General features: G+C 38.8%; 1 protein-coding gene across 5 annotated transcripts in view; it reads right to left on the minus strand.

Moving 5' to 3' along the window:
• Window positions 1-15,981, minus strand: part of FOXP2 (forkhead box P2) — a 661,054-nt gene that overhangs the window by 629,124 nt on the left and 15,949 nt on the right. The gene's annotated exons all lie outside the window — the stretch shown is intronic.

Raw genomic sequence — 15,981 nt, forward strand, 5'->3', positions numbered from 1 at the left:
ATTACTTAAGACTAATTTTACCACATATTTACTTTAGAATTTTACTAAAGCTGAGTTCTAAGAAAGTACAATGAAAGCCCAATCTTTTATAATTTATGAATAGATTATTTCTAGGGCTGGACTAGATCTTGAACACTGTATTACAGAACTTGTGCATTGGTTTCAATTCATCCATTATTTCCACTCAAAATGAGGACCCTCCCATAACACAATATTGTTAGAATAGTTACCAAGCACACACAGTAACCACTTTCCGAGCATGTGCTTTTTATTAGGGGATCACTAACATATGCTCCCAACATCCACAAGCTAAAGAATATGTACCACTTGCCAACCCTTTCTTCCACTGAGCACATATCTACTCAGTAAATTATTTCCAGACGAATGGGAAAAGGAATTATGTTTCTTTGACTAAATTATCTAATGATGTTCCTAGAACTGAAAGAGAGGGAAGAGACATATGTGTGAAACATCTTCAAAATATTCTTCCTAGTTGTTCCTTAGTGCCTGAAACCTGTAAGGAAAAGTCCAACGTTTCCAACCTCATTTCCTCAGTGTGCACATGTAAAACGGTGGTGGATGGAGGACACAGGACAGTGTATTACAAGATACAGTGGTACTTTTGAAGAGTTCATATCATAGAATACCACGGACTGGGCCATACAGGAAGATTCTAATTCCAATAGAAACTAGTAATTAATTAGCTTTATTATAAAAATAGAAAATTACTCCATTATCAGAACCAGAAAAACTGACTTCCTAAGAAAAGTCAAGAGTAAAATTCTCAGCTTAGCTATAGGCTCAGTAAGAAGTTCTCAGAACAAAAGAGCAGCAACCCAATAAAAGTACATAAAATACCAAATTAAATGACATGGAGATCATGGTATCCAAATTCATTACTGAAGCAAAAAAAAATACTAACAGGGGAGTCAGACTGATACTCAGAAATGAGAAATCTTTTAAATTTATTATATAAGACTGTTTACAAAACATATGGCTCCAGAAAATTAGAATCATTGCAATGATGAATTTATTAATTTAAAAATATCAATTTTAAAGCCAAGCAATATGGTATAAGACTTTGAATGAATATGGAAAAGAAAATACTGCAAAACTGAGACAATCCTAAATTGGGGCAACATCTAGTTTTGCCACATCTAATAGCTTCAGAGAACTTCATGAATAAACAATTGTAGCTTCACTTGCAAATACCACAAACAAAATTCAAAATTAATTTTTAAGTTTCAGGTTTCAAGTTTCCAAGGATATCTGGTTCAGGCAGAGACAATATTTGACTTCTGAGTACATCCACAAAATCAGATTTTTCTCTAAAGAATATTCCTGGATCAGCTCTTTGTAACAACTGCCTAACCAAAGGGGGCAAGAAATGAGGAACAGGATCTATTTGCTTCTGGTAAATTGCCTATTTCCCTTTCTTCCAGATCCTCAGAATTCATGGAGACTGGTATGAGGAATGTTCCCTTAACTGAACGGGTGGCTACATCCTAAACTCTGGCACTGTTTTTTAAGATGAAAACAAACAAAAACAAAGCCAATAAATGAAACAGCCCTACGGGGGCGGGGGTGGGGAGGAGGAACTAGGAAAAAGCACAGTCTTGTGATCCATCGTTATCACTGAAGGGAAAGGCATTTACTATCTGGCAGCTACCATGTGGGAAACTGTGTGTGTGTGCATGTGTGCGTGTGTGTGTATGTGTGTGTTAGTCCCTCAGTCATGTCCGATTCTTTGCGACCCCATGGACTCTAGCCCACCAGGCTCCTCTGTCCATGGTATTCTGCAGGCAAGAATACTACAATGGGTAGCCATTCCCTTCTCCAGGGGATCTTCCTGACCCAGGAATCAAACTGGGGTCTCCTACATTGCAGGCAGATTCTTTACCAACTGAGCCACCAGGGAAGACCACAGAAAACCTTACAAATGTTATTTTTGACTCATACCAAAAAGAAAAAAAAAATCCACTACGTAGAATTTTCATCCATATTTTATAGATAAGAAAATCAAGTTCAGAGATCAAATAACTTGACCCAGATCACACAGCCAGCATATGCCTGTGCCTCTCCATCTGTCTAATCCCAAGCTCTCTTCTTGCCATGATGTCAAGCCCACATCTCAGTTAACAAACATTCCTCCTGGGCTTCCACTATGTGCAGCCATGCTACAAAGGACCACGAAAGAAACAGGAGATAGCACCCTTGCCCTCCAAGCAGTTAACATCCAAGAGACACTCTGAAGACTCAGATGTCCAATCCATGAGAGGCAGTGTGTTTTACAGAGAGGGAAGAACACTAGACTATGGGAAGGGAGATGACTCACTCTGGATTGCACCACTTACTAGCCACACAACCTTGAGTAAACAAGTATTTCCGTTATTTTCTCATCAGCAGAGAGCAGAGACTATAACATCTGCCTTAATGATCTCACAGAATTAGTTCCAAGATCCAACTGAGTAAAAAAAAATATAGAGCAGGAGAAAATATTTGCAGATGAAGCAATAGACAAGGGGTTAATTTCAAAAATATAGAAAGACTTCAAACAGCTCAATATCAACAAATAACCCAATCAAGAAATGAGCAGAGAATCTAAATAGATATTTTTTCAAAGATAACAGGCACATGTAAAGATGCTCAACATCCCCAATTATTAGAGAAATTCAAGCCAAAACTGCAACGAGGTATCGCCTCACACTGGTCACAAAGGTCATTGTCAAAAACTCTACAAACAACAAATGCTGGAGACAGTGTGGAGAGAAGGAACCCTCCTTCACTGCTGGGAATGGAAACTGGGGCAGCCACTGGTCCCCCCATGGAAAACAGTATGGAGGTTTCTTTAAAAACTAAAACTAGAACCTCCATATAACCAGCAGTCCCATTCCTGGGTATATATCTAGAGAAAACCATAATTAGAAAAGATATACTTATGGCCTACATACATGCACCCCAATGCATATAGCAGCACTACTCAAAACAGCCAAGACACGGAAGCAACCTAAATGTCCACTGACAGATGAGTGGATAAAGAAGATGTGATTTACATACACAACACACACACACATATACACACACCCAATGGGCTACTATTCATCCGTAAAAAAGAATTGAATAACGCTATTTGCAGCAACATGGATGGAAATAGAGACCATCATACAAAAGTGAAGAAAGACAGAAAAAGACAAATTTCACACAATACTGTTTATACATGGAATCTAAAAAAAAAAAAAAAGATACAAATAGTTATTTACAAATCAGAAATAGATTCACAGACATAGAAAACAAACTTATGGTTACCAAAGGGGAAAAGGGGAAAGAGAAATTAGGAGTTTGGGAGTAAAATATACACACTACTATATATGACACAGATAAGCAACCAGGATTTACTGTATAGCACAAGTAATTGCATTCACTTATCTTATAATCTATAATAGAAAATAACCTATAAAGAATAAACACATATATAACTGAATCTCTTTGCTATACACCTAAAACAAGTACAGTATTGTAAATCAACTATATTTCAATATATTTTTTAAAGAGGCTGATTAGCTACAAAATATTTTAGAAATACAATACAATAACACTGCTATTCAAAGCTCCATAGTCATTACAGATCTTTGGATCAGTTCAGTTCAGTTGCTCAGTTGTGTCCGACTCTTTGTAACCCCATGGACTGCAGCATGCCAGGCCTCCCTGTCCATCACCAACTTCTGGAGTTTACCCAAACTCATGTCCATCGAGTCGGTGATGCCATCCAACCGTCTCATCCTCTGTTATCCCCTTCTCCTCCTGCCCTCAATCTTTCCCAGCATCAGGGTCTTCTCCAATGAATCAGCTCTTTGCATCAGCTGGCCAAAGTGTTGGAGTTTCAACTTCAACATCAGTCCTTCCAATGAACACTCAGGACTGATCTCCTTTAGGATGTACTGGCTGGATCTCCTTGCAGTCCAAGGGACTCCCAAGAGTCTTCTCCAACACAACAGTTCAAAAGCATCAATTCTTTGGTGCTCAGCTTTCTTTATAGTCCAACTCTCACATCCACACATGACTACTGGAAAAACCATAGCCTTGAAAAACCATAGCCTTGACTAGACGGACTTTTGTCGGCAAAGTAATGTCTCTGCTTTTTAATATGCTGTCTAGGTTGGTCGTAACTTTTCTTCCAAGGAGTAAGCGTCTTTTAATTTCATGGCTGCAATCACCATCTGCAGTGATTTTGGAGTCCCAAAATATAAAGTCTGTCACTGTTTCCACTGTTTCCCCATCTATTTGCCATGAAGTGATGGGACAAAATGCCATCATCTTAGTTTTCTGAATGTTGAGTTTTAAGCCAACTTTTTCGCTCTCCTCCTTTCATCAAGAGACTCTTTACTTCTTCTTTGCTTTCTACCATAAGGGTGGTGTTATCTGCATATCTGAGGTTATTGATATTTCTCCTGGCAATCTTGATTCCAGCTGGTGCTTCATCCAGCCCAGCGTTTCTCATGATGTACTCTGCATAGAAGTTAAATAAGCAGGGTGACAATATACAGCCTTGATGTACTCCTTTTCCTATTTGGAACCAGTCTGTTGTTCCATGTCCAGTTCTAACTGTTGCTTCCTGACCTGCATGCAGATTTCTCAGGAGGCAGGTCAAATAGTCTGTTTTTCCCATCTCTTTTAGAATTTTCCACAGTTTATTGTGATCCACACAGTCAAAGGCTTTGGCATAGTCAATAAAGCAGAAATAGATGTTTTTCTGGAACTCTCTTGCTTTTTCAATGATCCAGCGGATGTTGGCAATTTGATCTCTGGTTCCTCTACATTTTGTAAATCCAGCTTGAACATCTGGAAGTCCACGGTTCACATATTGCTGAAGCCTGGCTTAGAGAATTTTGAGCATTACTTTACTAGTGTGTGAGATGAGTGCAACTGTGCAGTAGTTTGAACATTCTTTGGCATTGCCTTTCTTTGGGATTGGAATGAAAACTGACCTTTTCCAGTCGTGTGGCCACTGCTGAGTTTTCCAAATTTGCTGGCATACTGAGTGCAGCACTTTCACAGCATCATCATTCAGGATTTGAAATAGCTCAATTGGAATTCCATCACCTCCACTAGCTTTGTTCATAGTGATGCTTCCTAAGGTGCACTTGACTTCACATTCCAGGATGTCTGGCTCTAGGTGAGTGATCACATGCATGATTATCTGGGTCATGAAGATCTTTTTTGTACAGTTCTTCTGCATATTCTTGCCACCTCTTTCTTAATATCTTCTGCTTCGGTTAGGTCCATACCATTCTGTCCTTTATTGAGCCCATAAATTCAGCAATAAAAAGATTACCTGACTCACTTTCGTGTCCCCTCTTTTTTATTCTGCTTTAACTTGGCTTGTTTAGAGAGCTGGTGCTCTAAGAGTGAAGGACTAACTGACTCTGGCTCTTGCTCCCTGCAGGGTTCTGACAGTGGGACTCATGACTAAACCACTTTCACTGGTTACATTTGCACCTAAGCCAGTCCAGGCACAAGCTCACTCTTAGCCAAAAGGTAAGGTTGTCCTATTTCCCCCCCCATCTCGCCTACATTTCTTTTTCTCCCTTCTTCATCAGCTGCCTTATAAAATCAGAACTCCATGCTCAAGTGTCTAGTGCATTCTCAAACCCAAAGTTGTACCTATAATTATAAATTCTTTCTTTCTGTCAACTCACATAAAAATGTGAGAGGATCCATTTCCTGAGGGAGACTTGAAGAAACTACGTTTAGAAACCTAGTGATGAAGAGATTCTCTAAGGAGGTGGAGAATTTGCAAAACAAGAAACAGCCTTTTACTGACTGAGTTTCCTAAACTAGGTTGTCCCAACCACAAGCATTCAAAATAAATGAACTAAGTGTTAGTCATTTAGTCATGTCCGACTCTGTGACCCCATGGACTGCAGACCATCAGACTCCTCTGTCACAAAGAAAACTGGAGCGGGATGCCATTCCCTTCTCCAGGGGATCATTCTGACCCAGGGATGGAATTCAGGTCTCCTGCATTGCAGGCAGATTCTTTACCATCTGAGCCACCAGGGAAGCCTAAATGAACTAAGTTTCTGTCTTAAAGACTAGTATTCAAACATAATTCATTATCAAAATTTTCACCGCAAACTGATCAATACTTAGAGCATTATATTCCAATGGGAAGAATTATTCGCAATTTCAAACAGTCAATTGACAAACTTCAGGAGACTATCTAGACTCCAAATATGTTTGATTCAAAAAGAGTTACTGTAATTCTTCAGGTAACTTCCAGATCTTCATTTTATTTTGTCCAATTTTAATACAACCACTATGATATGGCATAAATATAGCTCAGTGAAGATAAAAGAACAAAAAACTTTGTTAACTGAAATGTCACAGGACAAATTTACACAACATGACAAACTTAAATGTCTCAAGCTTTAAACACATACAACACAACACAACTACTTCTACCTCGCTCTCTCTTTTTCTCTCTTTCTCTCTTTCTGCCCACACCCTTCCACCCCCAAAACTCTTCCCTTCTCTGTCTCTATCTTCTTTTAAAGGACGCTAATAGTATTTTCCCCTTTCTATAATTGCTTTTCTACATACGAAACTGCATTCTTCTATTAGATTACTTATAGAAACTTAAAATGCTCACTGGATCAAAAAAACAAAATCAGAAGTGAAAACTATTAGAACTTTAGAGGTTTTGGATTTATTCTTATAGGAGTATTTATATATTTTATATTCTAAATCACAATTTTATTTCTGATAGTCAGTGAAATCTGGGTTTTATTTCAACTCCCTAATTTCCTGAGGGGAGGGAGGGAGCTTTATTTTACTCTGCTTCCCAGATGGCTCAGGAGTAAAGAATCCACCTGCCAATGCAGGAGATGTGGATTCAATCCTTGGGCTGGGAAGATCCCCTGAAGAAGGAAGTGGCAATCCACTTCAGTACTTTCGCCTGGGAAATTCCATAGAAAGAGGTGCCTGGCAGGCTACAGTCCCTGGGGGTCACAAAAAGTCGGACACAACTGAGCACAGCACACACACATAATACTCTACTCCAGTGTTCCTAAAGTCTTCTAAAGCTGCTCTTCATACCAACTTATCTGAATCATGTAAAACATTTTCTAAACATGCACATTTCTGATCCCTATCCAGAACTACTAAGAAATCAGATAATCACAATTAGACTGGTTAGCAGTTTGACAATTTTCCCCATATGATTCTTATGACCAGAAAAATTATCACAAATGATTTTTTTCACTTATTTATATTATGCTTAAGACATTTCCTCAATAGCACCATCTATAAAATTAAATAAACTTACTATGCTAAAACATATTAGATCTTTTTATTTGAATAAATATTATTTTCTAGGAATAAAAGATTATTTCTTCAGTTAATAATATATTTGATTCGGCCTGCCAGGTGGCACGAGAGGTAAAGAACCTGCTTGCCAAGGCAGAAGACACAAGAGACATGGGTTTGATCCCTTTGTCAAGAAGATCCCCTGGAGGAGGGCATGGCTACCCACTCCAGTATTTTTGCCTGGAGAATTCCATGGACAGAAGGGCATGGTGGGCTACAGTCCAACGGGTCACAAAGAATCAGACAACGCTGAAGGGACTTCGCATGCCGTTCGTCAATTTACTTATGGACTTTACAAGGGAGAATTCAACTGCCACATCAAAAGGAACACTACATTTACTTTAACTTTTACCAGTACATATTAAATTAAGAACTAGTTAAAATGACTAAATAGTATTGTTGAAAAATGTGATTAAAAACAGAAATAATGGAATAGCTCTTTATGAAAATAAAGGCTATATATATTAATAGTTTTTCAATTAATTTTTAACTTGTATCACTGTGTCATCAAACAGTATTGTTTTTAATCCTCTAGTTCTCTCTCTTCACCCCCTATTAACATTTTCAAAAAAAATAAAAAGAGAACTTCACTCTCTGAGTAAGACCATAATAGTTCATTATCTCTGCACATCTCAGCAGCCCCACACCTGACTACATTAGGTCTTTTTGCACTTTTCATTTTTTTGGTCACAGAAATATTGTAAGTAATGCAATGAAACCACATACTCATCTGTATTTTCTCATACGGCCAATCCCTGACTCATAAATATTTCATTTATTGTTGTCTTAACTCTAGAAGAGATTTGCCTGTATTTTTCAAGCTTTATTTTGAAACCTCTCTCTTCTGAAAGTGATTCTGACCATGACTTTGGTAAAGTAACACACACTACCTCATACAAAGAACTTTGATTCAATACAATGACAGCTACCTAGACCAATGAACTGAAAAATTTTAAGACACAAAAATATAAAATTCACATAATTCTGAACTAAGTTATTTCACAAGGAAATTCAATATTATATGATAGACATATGCTTTCTGATACTTAAAATGGTAGGAATACTATTCACGTAAGTGCCTTTAGGTCAAAGAAAGTAAAGAATATGCAAGATGAGTTCAGAGAAGGCATTTAAGGAGTACGGGAATTATTGGTTAGTTGAAAATTTAAAAAATCACAGACTATTTACTCAAGAAGTTGAATAGTGGAAGCTAAAAAAGATTAAATTCCAAGAAAGAAACAGAAATGATACTGTTCAACTTACAACTCTTCCATATGATAAAGTGACAAATGTTACTTCTAAGTCAAGCCTCCTGTCAAAAAGATATATGTTCTGAAGGGAAAAAAAAAAAAGAGTCAAATAGTCTACTAAGCCTTTCAGTATAATGCATTTGCTCATAGCAAGGAAGAAAGAAGATCAAGGGAGAGAACTCTGCTATTCCTCATTCTTAGCCTTTCCATGCATCTTCCCATCTCCTTCAGCTTAGACTGTATAATCTACAAAGTTTACATCAAATATAAGAACAGAAACATTCCCTGAAACAGACCCTGCAAAGTTGGGTCTGTTTTGTTATCTTAAAAATATAAATAAAGAATACCAGAACATCTAAAAAACATAAAGAAGCACCATGAGCAAATACAGTAGCAGATCCCCCTTACCCAAAAGCACAGAAGTAAAACCTACTTAAACAGACTTTCTGGCTGATTGAGAACATTTTCGTGATAAGTTTTCAAATTCATGATTCCAGTCAGATACTTCACCCATTTAATCATATCCTGGGCCTCTGGTCTACACATAACCTCATGTACCAAAGAGTAGATAAAAAGCTGTGGGTCATGTCAAATCTTTGCCTCATACTTAATGTTGCCTCTGCGAGTCACGATGCTACATGACTCTTCTACCTGTTGGAGAGCTTCCAGATATTTTTGCTTTGCCTTGATCTCAGAGAAAATGATTTGAACACTGTTCTTGGTTCACTAACTAGAGCACTGATAACTCTGCTGGTCATTATACTTATTATCCAGACTGACACTGTAATAATAATAATGACAAAAGTTGAGTAATTAATGAACTCAGTTCAGTTCAGTTACTCAGTCATGTCTGACTCTTTGCGACCCCATGAACTACAGCACGCCAGGACCCCTGTCCATCACCAACACCCTGAGTTGATGCAAACTCATTTCCATTGAGTAGGTGATGCAATCCTGTTGTTCCCTTCTCGTCCTGACTTCAATCTTTCCCAGCATCAGGGGCTTTTCAAATGAGTCAGTTCTTCACATCAGGTGGCCAAAGTATTGGAGTTTCAGCTTCAGCATCAGTCCTTCCGATGAATATTCAGGACTGCTTTCCTTTAGGATGGAATGGTTGGATCTCCTTGCAGTCCAAGGGACTCTCAAGAGTCTTCTCCAACCACGGTTCAAAAGCATCAATTCTTCAGTGCTCAGCTTTCTTCATAGTCCAACTCTCACATCCATACACAACTACCGGGTAAACCATTGCTTTAACTGGACAGATCTTAGTTGGCAAGGTAATGTCTCTGCTTTTTAATATGCTGTCTAGCTTTAATATGCTGTCATAACTTTTCTTCCAAGGAGCAAGCACCTTTTAATTTCATGAGTGCAGTCACCATCTACAGTGACTTTGGAGCCCAAAAAAATAAAGTCTGTCACTGTTTCCCCATCTATTTGCCATGAAGTAATGGGATCAGATGCCATGATCTTAGTTTTCTGAATGTTGAGTTTTAAGCCAGCTTTTTCACTCTCCTCTTTCACTTTCATCAAGAGGCTCTTTAGTTCTTCTTCACTTTCTGCCATAAGGGTGGTGTCATCTGCCTATATGAGGTTATTGATATTTCTCCCGGCAATCTTGATTCCAGCTTGTGCTTCCTCCAGTCCAGCGTTTCTCATGATGTACTCTGCATATAAGATAAATAAGCAGGGTAACAATAGACAGCCTTGAGGAACTCCTTTCCCGATTTGGAACCAGTGTGTTGTTCCATGTCCAGTTCTAACTATTGCTTCCTGACCCGCATACAGGTTTCTCAAGAGGCAGGTCAGGTGGTCTGGCTTTCCCATCTCTCGAAGAATTTTCCACAGTTTTTTATGATCCACACAGTCAAAGGCTTGGCATAGTCAATAAAGAAAATGTTTTTCTGGAACTCTCTTGTGTTTTCAATGATCCAATGGATGTTGGCAATTTGGCCCCTGGTTCATCTGCCTTTTCTAAATCCAGCTTGAACATCTAGAAGTTCACGGTTCACATGTTGTTGAAACCTGGCTTGGAGAATTTTGAGCATTACTTTACTAGCGTGTGAGATGAGTGCAATTGTGCAGTAGTTTGAACATTATTTGGCATGGCCTTTCTTTGGGATTGGAATGAAAACTGACCTTTTCCAGTCGTGTGGCCACTGATGAGTTTCCCAAATTTGCTGGCATACTGAGTGCAGCACTTTTACAGCATCATCTTTTAGGATTTGAAATAGCTCAATTGGAATTCCATCACCTCCACTAGCTTTGTTCATAGTGATGTTTCCTAAGGCCCCTTGAGTTTGCATTCCAGGATGTCTGGCTCTAGGTGAGTGATCACACCATCATGATTATCTGGGTCATGAAGATCTTTTTTGTATAGTTCTTCTGTGTATTCTTGCCACCTCTTCTTAATATCTTCTCCTTCTGTTAGGTATATACCATTTCTGGCCTTTATTGTGTCCGTCTTTGTATGAAATATTCTCTTGGTTTCTCTAATTTTCTTGAAGAGATATCTAGTCTTTGCAAACAAGACCCAATTTCCAACTCAGTCAGTCTCTCCCATCAGGAAGCTTCAATAAGCCTTTTATCCTTCTCCATCAGAGGGCAGACAGACTGAAAATAACAATCACAGAAAACTAACCAATCTGATCACATGGACCACAGCCTTGTCTAACTCAATGAAACTATGATCCATACCGTGTAGGGCCACCCAAGACGGACAGGTCATGGTGGAAAGCTCTGACAAAATATGATCCACTGGAGAAGGGAATGGCAAACCACTTCAGTATTCTTGCCTTGAGAATCCCATGAACAGTATGAAAAGGCAAAAAGATAGGACACTGAAAGATGAACTCCCCAGGTCGGTAGGTGCCCAATATGTTATTGGAGATCAGTGGAGAAATAACTCCAGAAAGAATGAAGAGATGGAGTCAAAGCAAAAACACCCAGTTGTGGATGTGACTGGTGATGGAAGTAAAGTCTAGTGCTGTAAAGAGCAATATTGCATAGGAACTGGAATGTTAGGTCCATGAATCAAAGCAAATTAGAAGTGGTCAAACAGGTGATGGCAAGAGTGAAATCAACATTTTAGGAATCAGTGAACTAAAATGGAATGGGTGAATCTAACTCAGATGACCATTATATCTACTATGGTAGGCAAGAATCCCTTAGAAGAGATGGAGTAGCCATCATAGTCAACAAAAGAGTCCGAAATGCCATACTTTGATGCAATTGCAAAAACGACAGAATGATCTGTATTTGTTTCCAAGGCAAACCACTCAAAATCACAGTAATCCAAGTCAAAGACCTGAACAATAAGGCTGAAGAAGCTGAACTTGAATTGTTCTATGAAGACGTACAAGACCTTCTATAACTAACACTCAAAAAAGATGTCCTTTTCATTATAGGGGACTGGAATGCAAAAGTAGAAAATCAAGAAATACCTGGCTGCTTCTGCTGCTCCTAAGTCGCTTCAGTTGTGTCCAACTCTGTGTGACCCCATAGACGGCAGCCTACCAGGCTCCCCCATCCCTGGGATTCTCCAGGCAACAACACTGGAGTGGGGTGCCATTGCCTTCTCCAATGCATGAAAGTGAAAAGTGAAAGTGAAGTCACTCAGTTGTGTCCGACTCCTAGTGACCCCATGGACTGCAGCCCACAAGGCTCCTCCATCCATGGGATTTTCCAGGCAAGAGTACTGGAGTGGGGTGCCATTGCCTTCTCCGAAGGAGAACTACTACTTGATAGAAATGAAACAGGAAGAAATAAGAAAAAATTTTGTCATAGAATTCTTAGAAGTCCATGTCAATTTTAAGCTCACAGTTCCAAGCCAGTGAACAAAATGCAGCATGGATTCTAGAAACAGAAACTTTAAAAGATGTATCTATATTTATATCAACAACTATATGTGTGTGTGCTTGTGTGCACGCTTGGCAAATATAATCGTGAGCTCTACTGGCTCACCACCTGATTTTGGATGGTCTGTGAGGTATACATTTTTATCGTTTCAAATGGCTGAATCAAAATCAAAAGTATATCTTATGAAATATGAAAATTATATAAAATTCAAACATTAATGTCCATAAATAAAACTACTGGCACACAACCACATTCATGCACTTAGGTGCCATCCATAGCTGCTTTTATATTACAGTGGCAGAGTTGAATAGTTGTGATAGAGACCAATGGTCCACAACCTGTATTTACTATCTAGCCTTTTACAGAAAAAAAAAAATTACCAACTTCCACATATATACAGTGGCAGAATTTATTTTGGGGGGCTCCAAAATCACTGCAGATGGTAACTACAGCCATGAAATCAAAAGATGCTTACTCCTTGGAAGGAAAGTTATGATCAACCTAGATAGCATATTATAAAGCAGAGACATTACTTTGCCAACAAAGGTCCATCTAGTCAAGGCTATGGTTTTTCCAATAATCATGTATGGATATGAGAGCTGGACTATAAAGAAAGCTGAGCACCAAAGAATTGATGTTTTTGAACTGTGGTGTTGAAGAAGAGTCTTGAGAGTCCCTTGGATGCAAGGAGATCCAACCAGTCTATCCTAAAGGAGATCAGTCCTGAGTGTTCATTGGAAGGACTGATGTTGAAGCTGAAACTTCAGTACTTTGGCCACCTGATGCAAATAGCTGACTCACTGGAAAAGACCCTGATGCTGGGGAAGATTGAAGGCAGGGGGAGAAGGGGATGACAGAGGATGAGATGGTTGGATGGCATCACCAACTCAGTGGACATGAGTTTTGGTAAACTCCAGGAGTTGGTGATGGACAGGGAGGCCTGGCGTGCTGCAGTTCATGGGGTCACAAAGAGTCGGACACAACTGAGCAACTGAACTGAACTGAACATATATACAATGACTTGGCATGAAACTCTAAAATAAAAACGGTTTGGGATAAATATCAATATTTACTGAAATTATGAGATATTAAAAGTGAAATTATGAGCTTTCAGTCTCAGAAGACACTAACAAAACTAATTAGAAAATATCTTAAAAACAAAAAGCATTACACAGGGATTATTCAACCTCAGAAGTGATATTACATGGCAAGAAACACTACAGAAACATGACTCAAGGCTTTGATATTATTAAATTCTTAAAATGGGCTGTTGCAAATCTTCACCCCAACCCCCCCCAAAAAAACTAGGAACACTTCAAGATATTTAGATATGGAGAAAATAATAAAGAAGATATAAGCCTAGTGTTTGGGACAGTGGTAGGTTCTAAGATAACTGAGATACAGTCGAACTTCTTGATTCTTGCGTAGTTTACCTTCACCAAAAAGAAAAGTTATACTAAAATGTAAAATCAAATATGATTAATGAGAAAATCAAAGCTCAGGAATTAAAAAGAGGGCCATGAGTCACTTTAAGTAAGTTCAGTCATGCAGAACCACTAGGTTAAAATTTTAAGGTGTCTTTAAAAAGTAGCTTGTATATGTTATCACTAAACTACACTTGATAACCTTGAAAGAGTTACAAACAACAAGAGCAGATGTAACACATAAGAGGGGACAAATGTTATTTTATTTTTTGAAGGTAAAAGGATTCTAGGAAATGAAGATCAGTGATCTTGACATTATTCCCCAACAAAATTCTACAACAGGTTACTAAACAGATGGTTTGTGAGCACTTACATTTAAAAAAAAAAAAAAGCCTGCCATGGATTTGTTAAAAATAAGTCATGCTAAACCTTGTTTTCTTGTCTCACATGTTATTAGATGAGTGGATCAGAGAAATGCATTGGCTGTACAATGCCTGGACCAAGAAAGTATGGAGTAAGTCTTTCATGGCCAACTGTTAAGTCCACTTCCTATGTAACTTTGGGGGAAATTCTTGGATTAAGAGGCAAATATCATAGATTGGTCAAGTTTCTGCATGTTTTGTGAGCAGAGGCACTGACAGCCTTTGTTCTAGACTATCTTTCTCATGGATGTCTGTATACCAAATTGCCTTTGAATATCCATAATACCTCCCTCTGAACAAAGGGAAGGTTTGCTTATAGCCCATTACAAAAGATCAGGGTTCCTAAACTTGAAGTTCCTCATCTGCAATACAGAGTGATACAGAGTGTACAACATGGACTTGGGCCACTCTGTGGAGCCCCTGATGGACTTAGGGGTGCACGCATGCTAAGTCACTTCAGTCATGTCGGATCTTTGAGACCCTATGGATCATAGCCTGCCAGGCTCCTCTGTCTATGAGATTCCCCAGGCAAAAACACTGGAGTGAGTTGCCATGGGCTCCTCCAGGGGATCTTTCCAATTCAGGGGTCAAACCAGTGTCTCTTATGTCTCCTGCTCTGGCAGGCAGGGTCTCTACCACCAGCACCAACCCCGGGTCTCCTGCACTGCAGGTTGATTGACCATCTGAGCCACCAGGGAAGTCCCTGAACTTGGGGGACAAGGAAACAAACCAAGCATAAGGTTCCTGCTCTTCACTGTATCAGGAGTAATAAAGTCCTTTGTCTTCTATGCTAAGTCGCTTCAGTTGTGTCCGACTCTGTGTGACCCTATAGACGGCAGCCCACCAGGCTCCCCCATCCGTGGGATTCTCCAGGCAAGAACACTGGAGTGGGTTGCCATTTCCTTCTCCAATGCATGAAAGTGAAGTCACTCAGTCCTGTCCGACTCTTTGCGATCCCATGGCCTGCAGCCTACCAGGCTCCTCCGCTCATGGGATTTTCCAGGCAAGAGTACTGGAGTGGGGTGCCACTGCCTTCTCTGATACAGTTCCACAAAATAGTGTCTGACTAATTTGTTACCATGCAAGTAAAATCTCAGATACTTCACAGTTCTGGACAACCTGTGACTCAGCTTTGCCATTGGTAAAATGGGGAAATAACAGTATAAATCCTCATAAAGACAGTATGAAAAATAAATTCACACACAAATTTCCTAGAAAAGTATCTACCGCTTAATAAATATTAGCCATTTTTATAATGACACTTATGATTAATTTCAGATGTATAACAGTAGGTAAATAATCCCATCCAAAGGATTAATGATAAATCAAAGAGCTCCTACTCACTGAGTTTAAAAAAGGCTCTATTCTTAACCTTGTTCTGATCAATATCTTCAAAAATAATTAAGCCTAGGTATTAATGTATTAATCAAAATTATGGATGACACAATTGTTAACATAGATAATAGAACCAAGATTTTTAAAAATCTTGACATGCTGAATACACTAAATGATAAAGAAACAAATGTAACAGACATATAAATCCTATTTTTTTACAATATTCAAACTGATATTAATTGCGATTTACATGAAATGAAGCAACATTCTAGTAGCAATGTAACATGACTGAAAAAAAATTGCAATTAGGTTACAGAAAAAATGAAGACA

Source organism: Bos indicus, chromosome 4 (genome assembly GCF_029378745.1).
Source record: "Bos indicus isolate NIAB-ARS_2022 breed Sahiwal x Tharparkar chromosome 4, NIAB-ARS_B.indTharparkar_mat_pri_1.0, whole genome shotgun sequence".
Lineage (NCBI taxonomy): Eukaryota > Metazoa > Chordata > Mammalia > Artiodactyla > Bovidae > Bos > Bos indicus.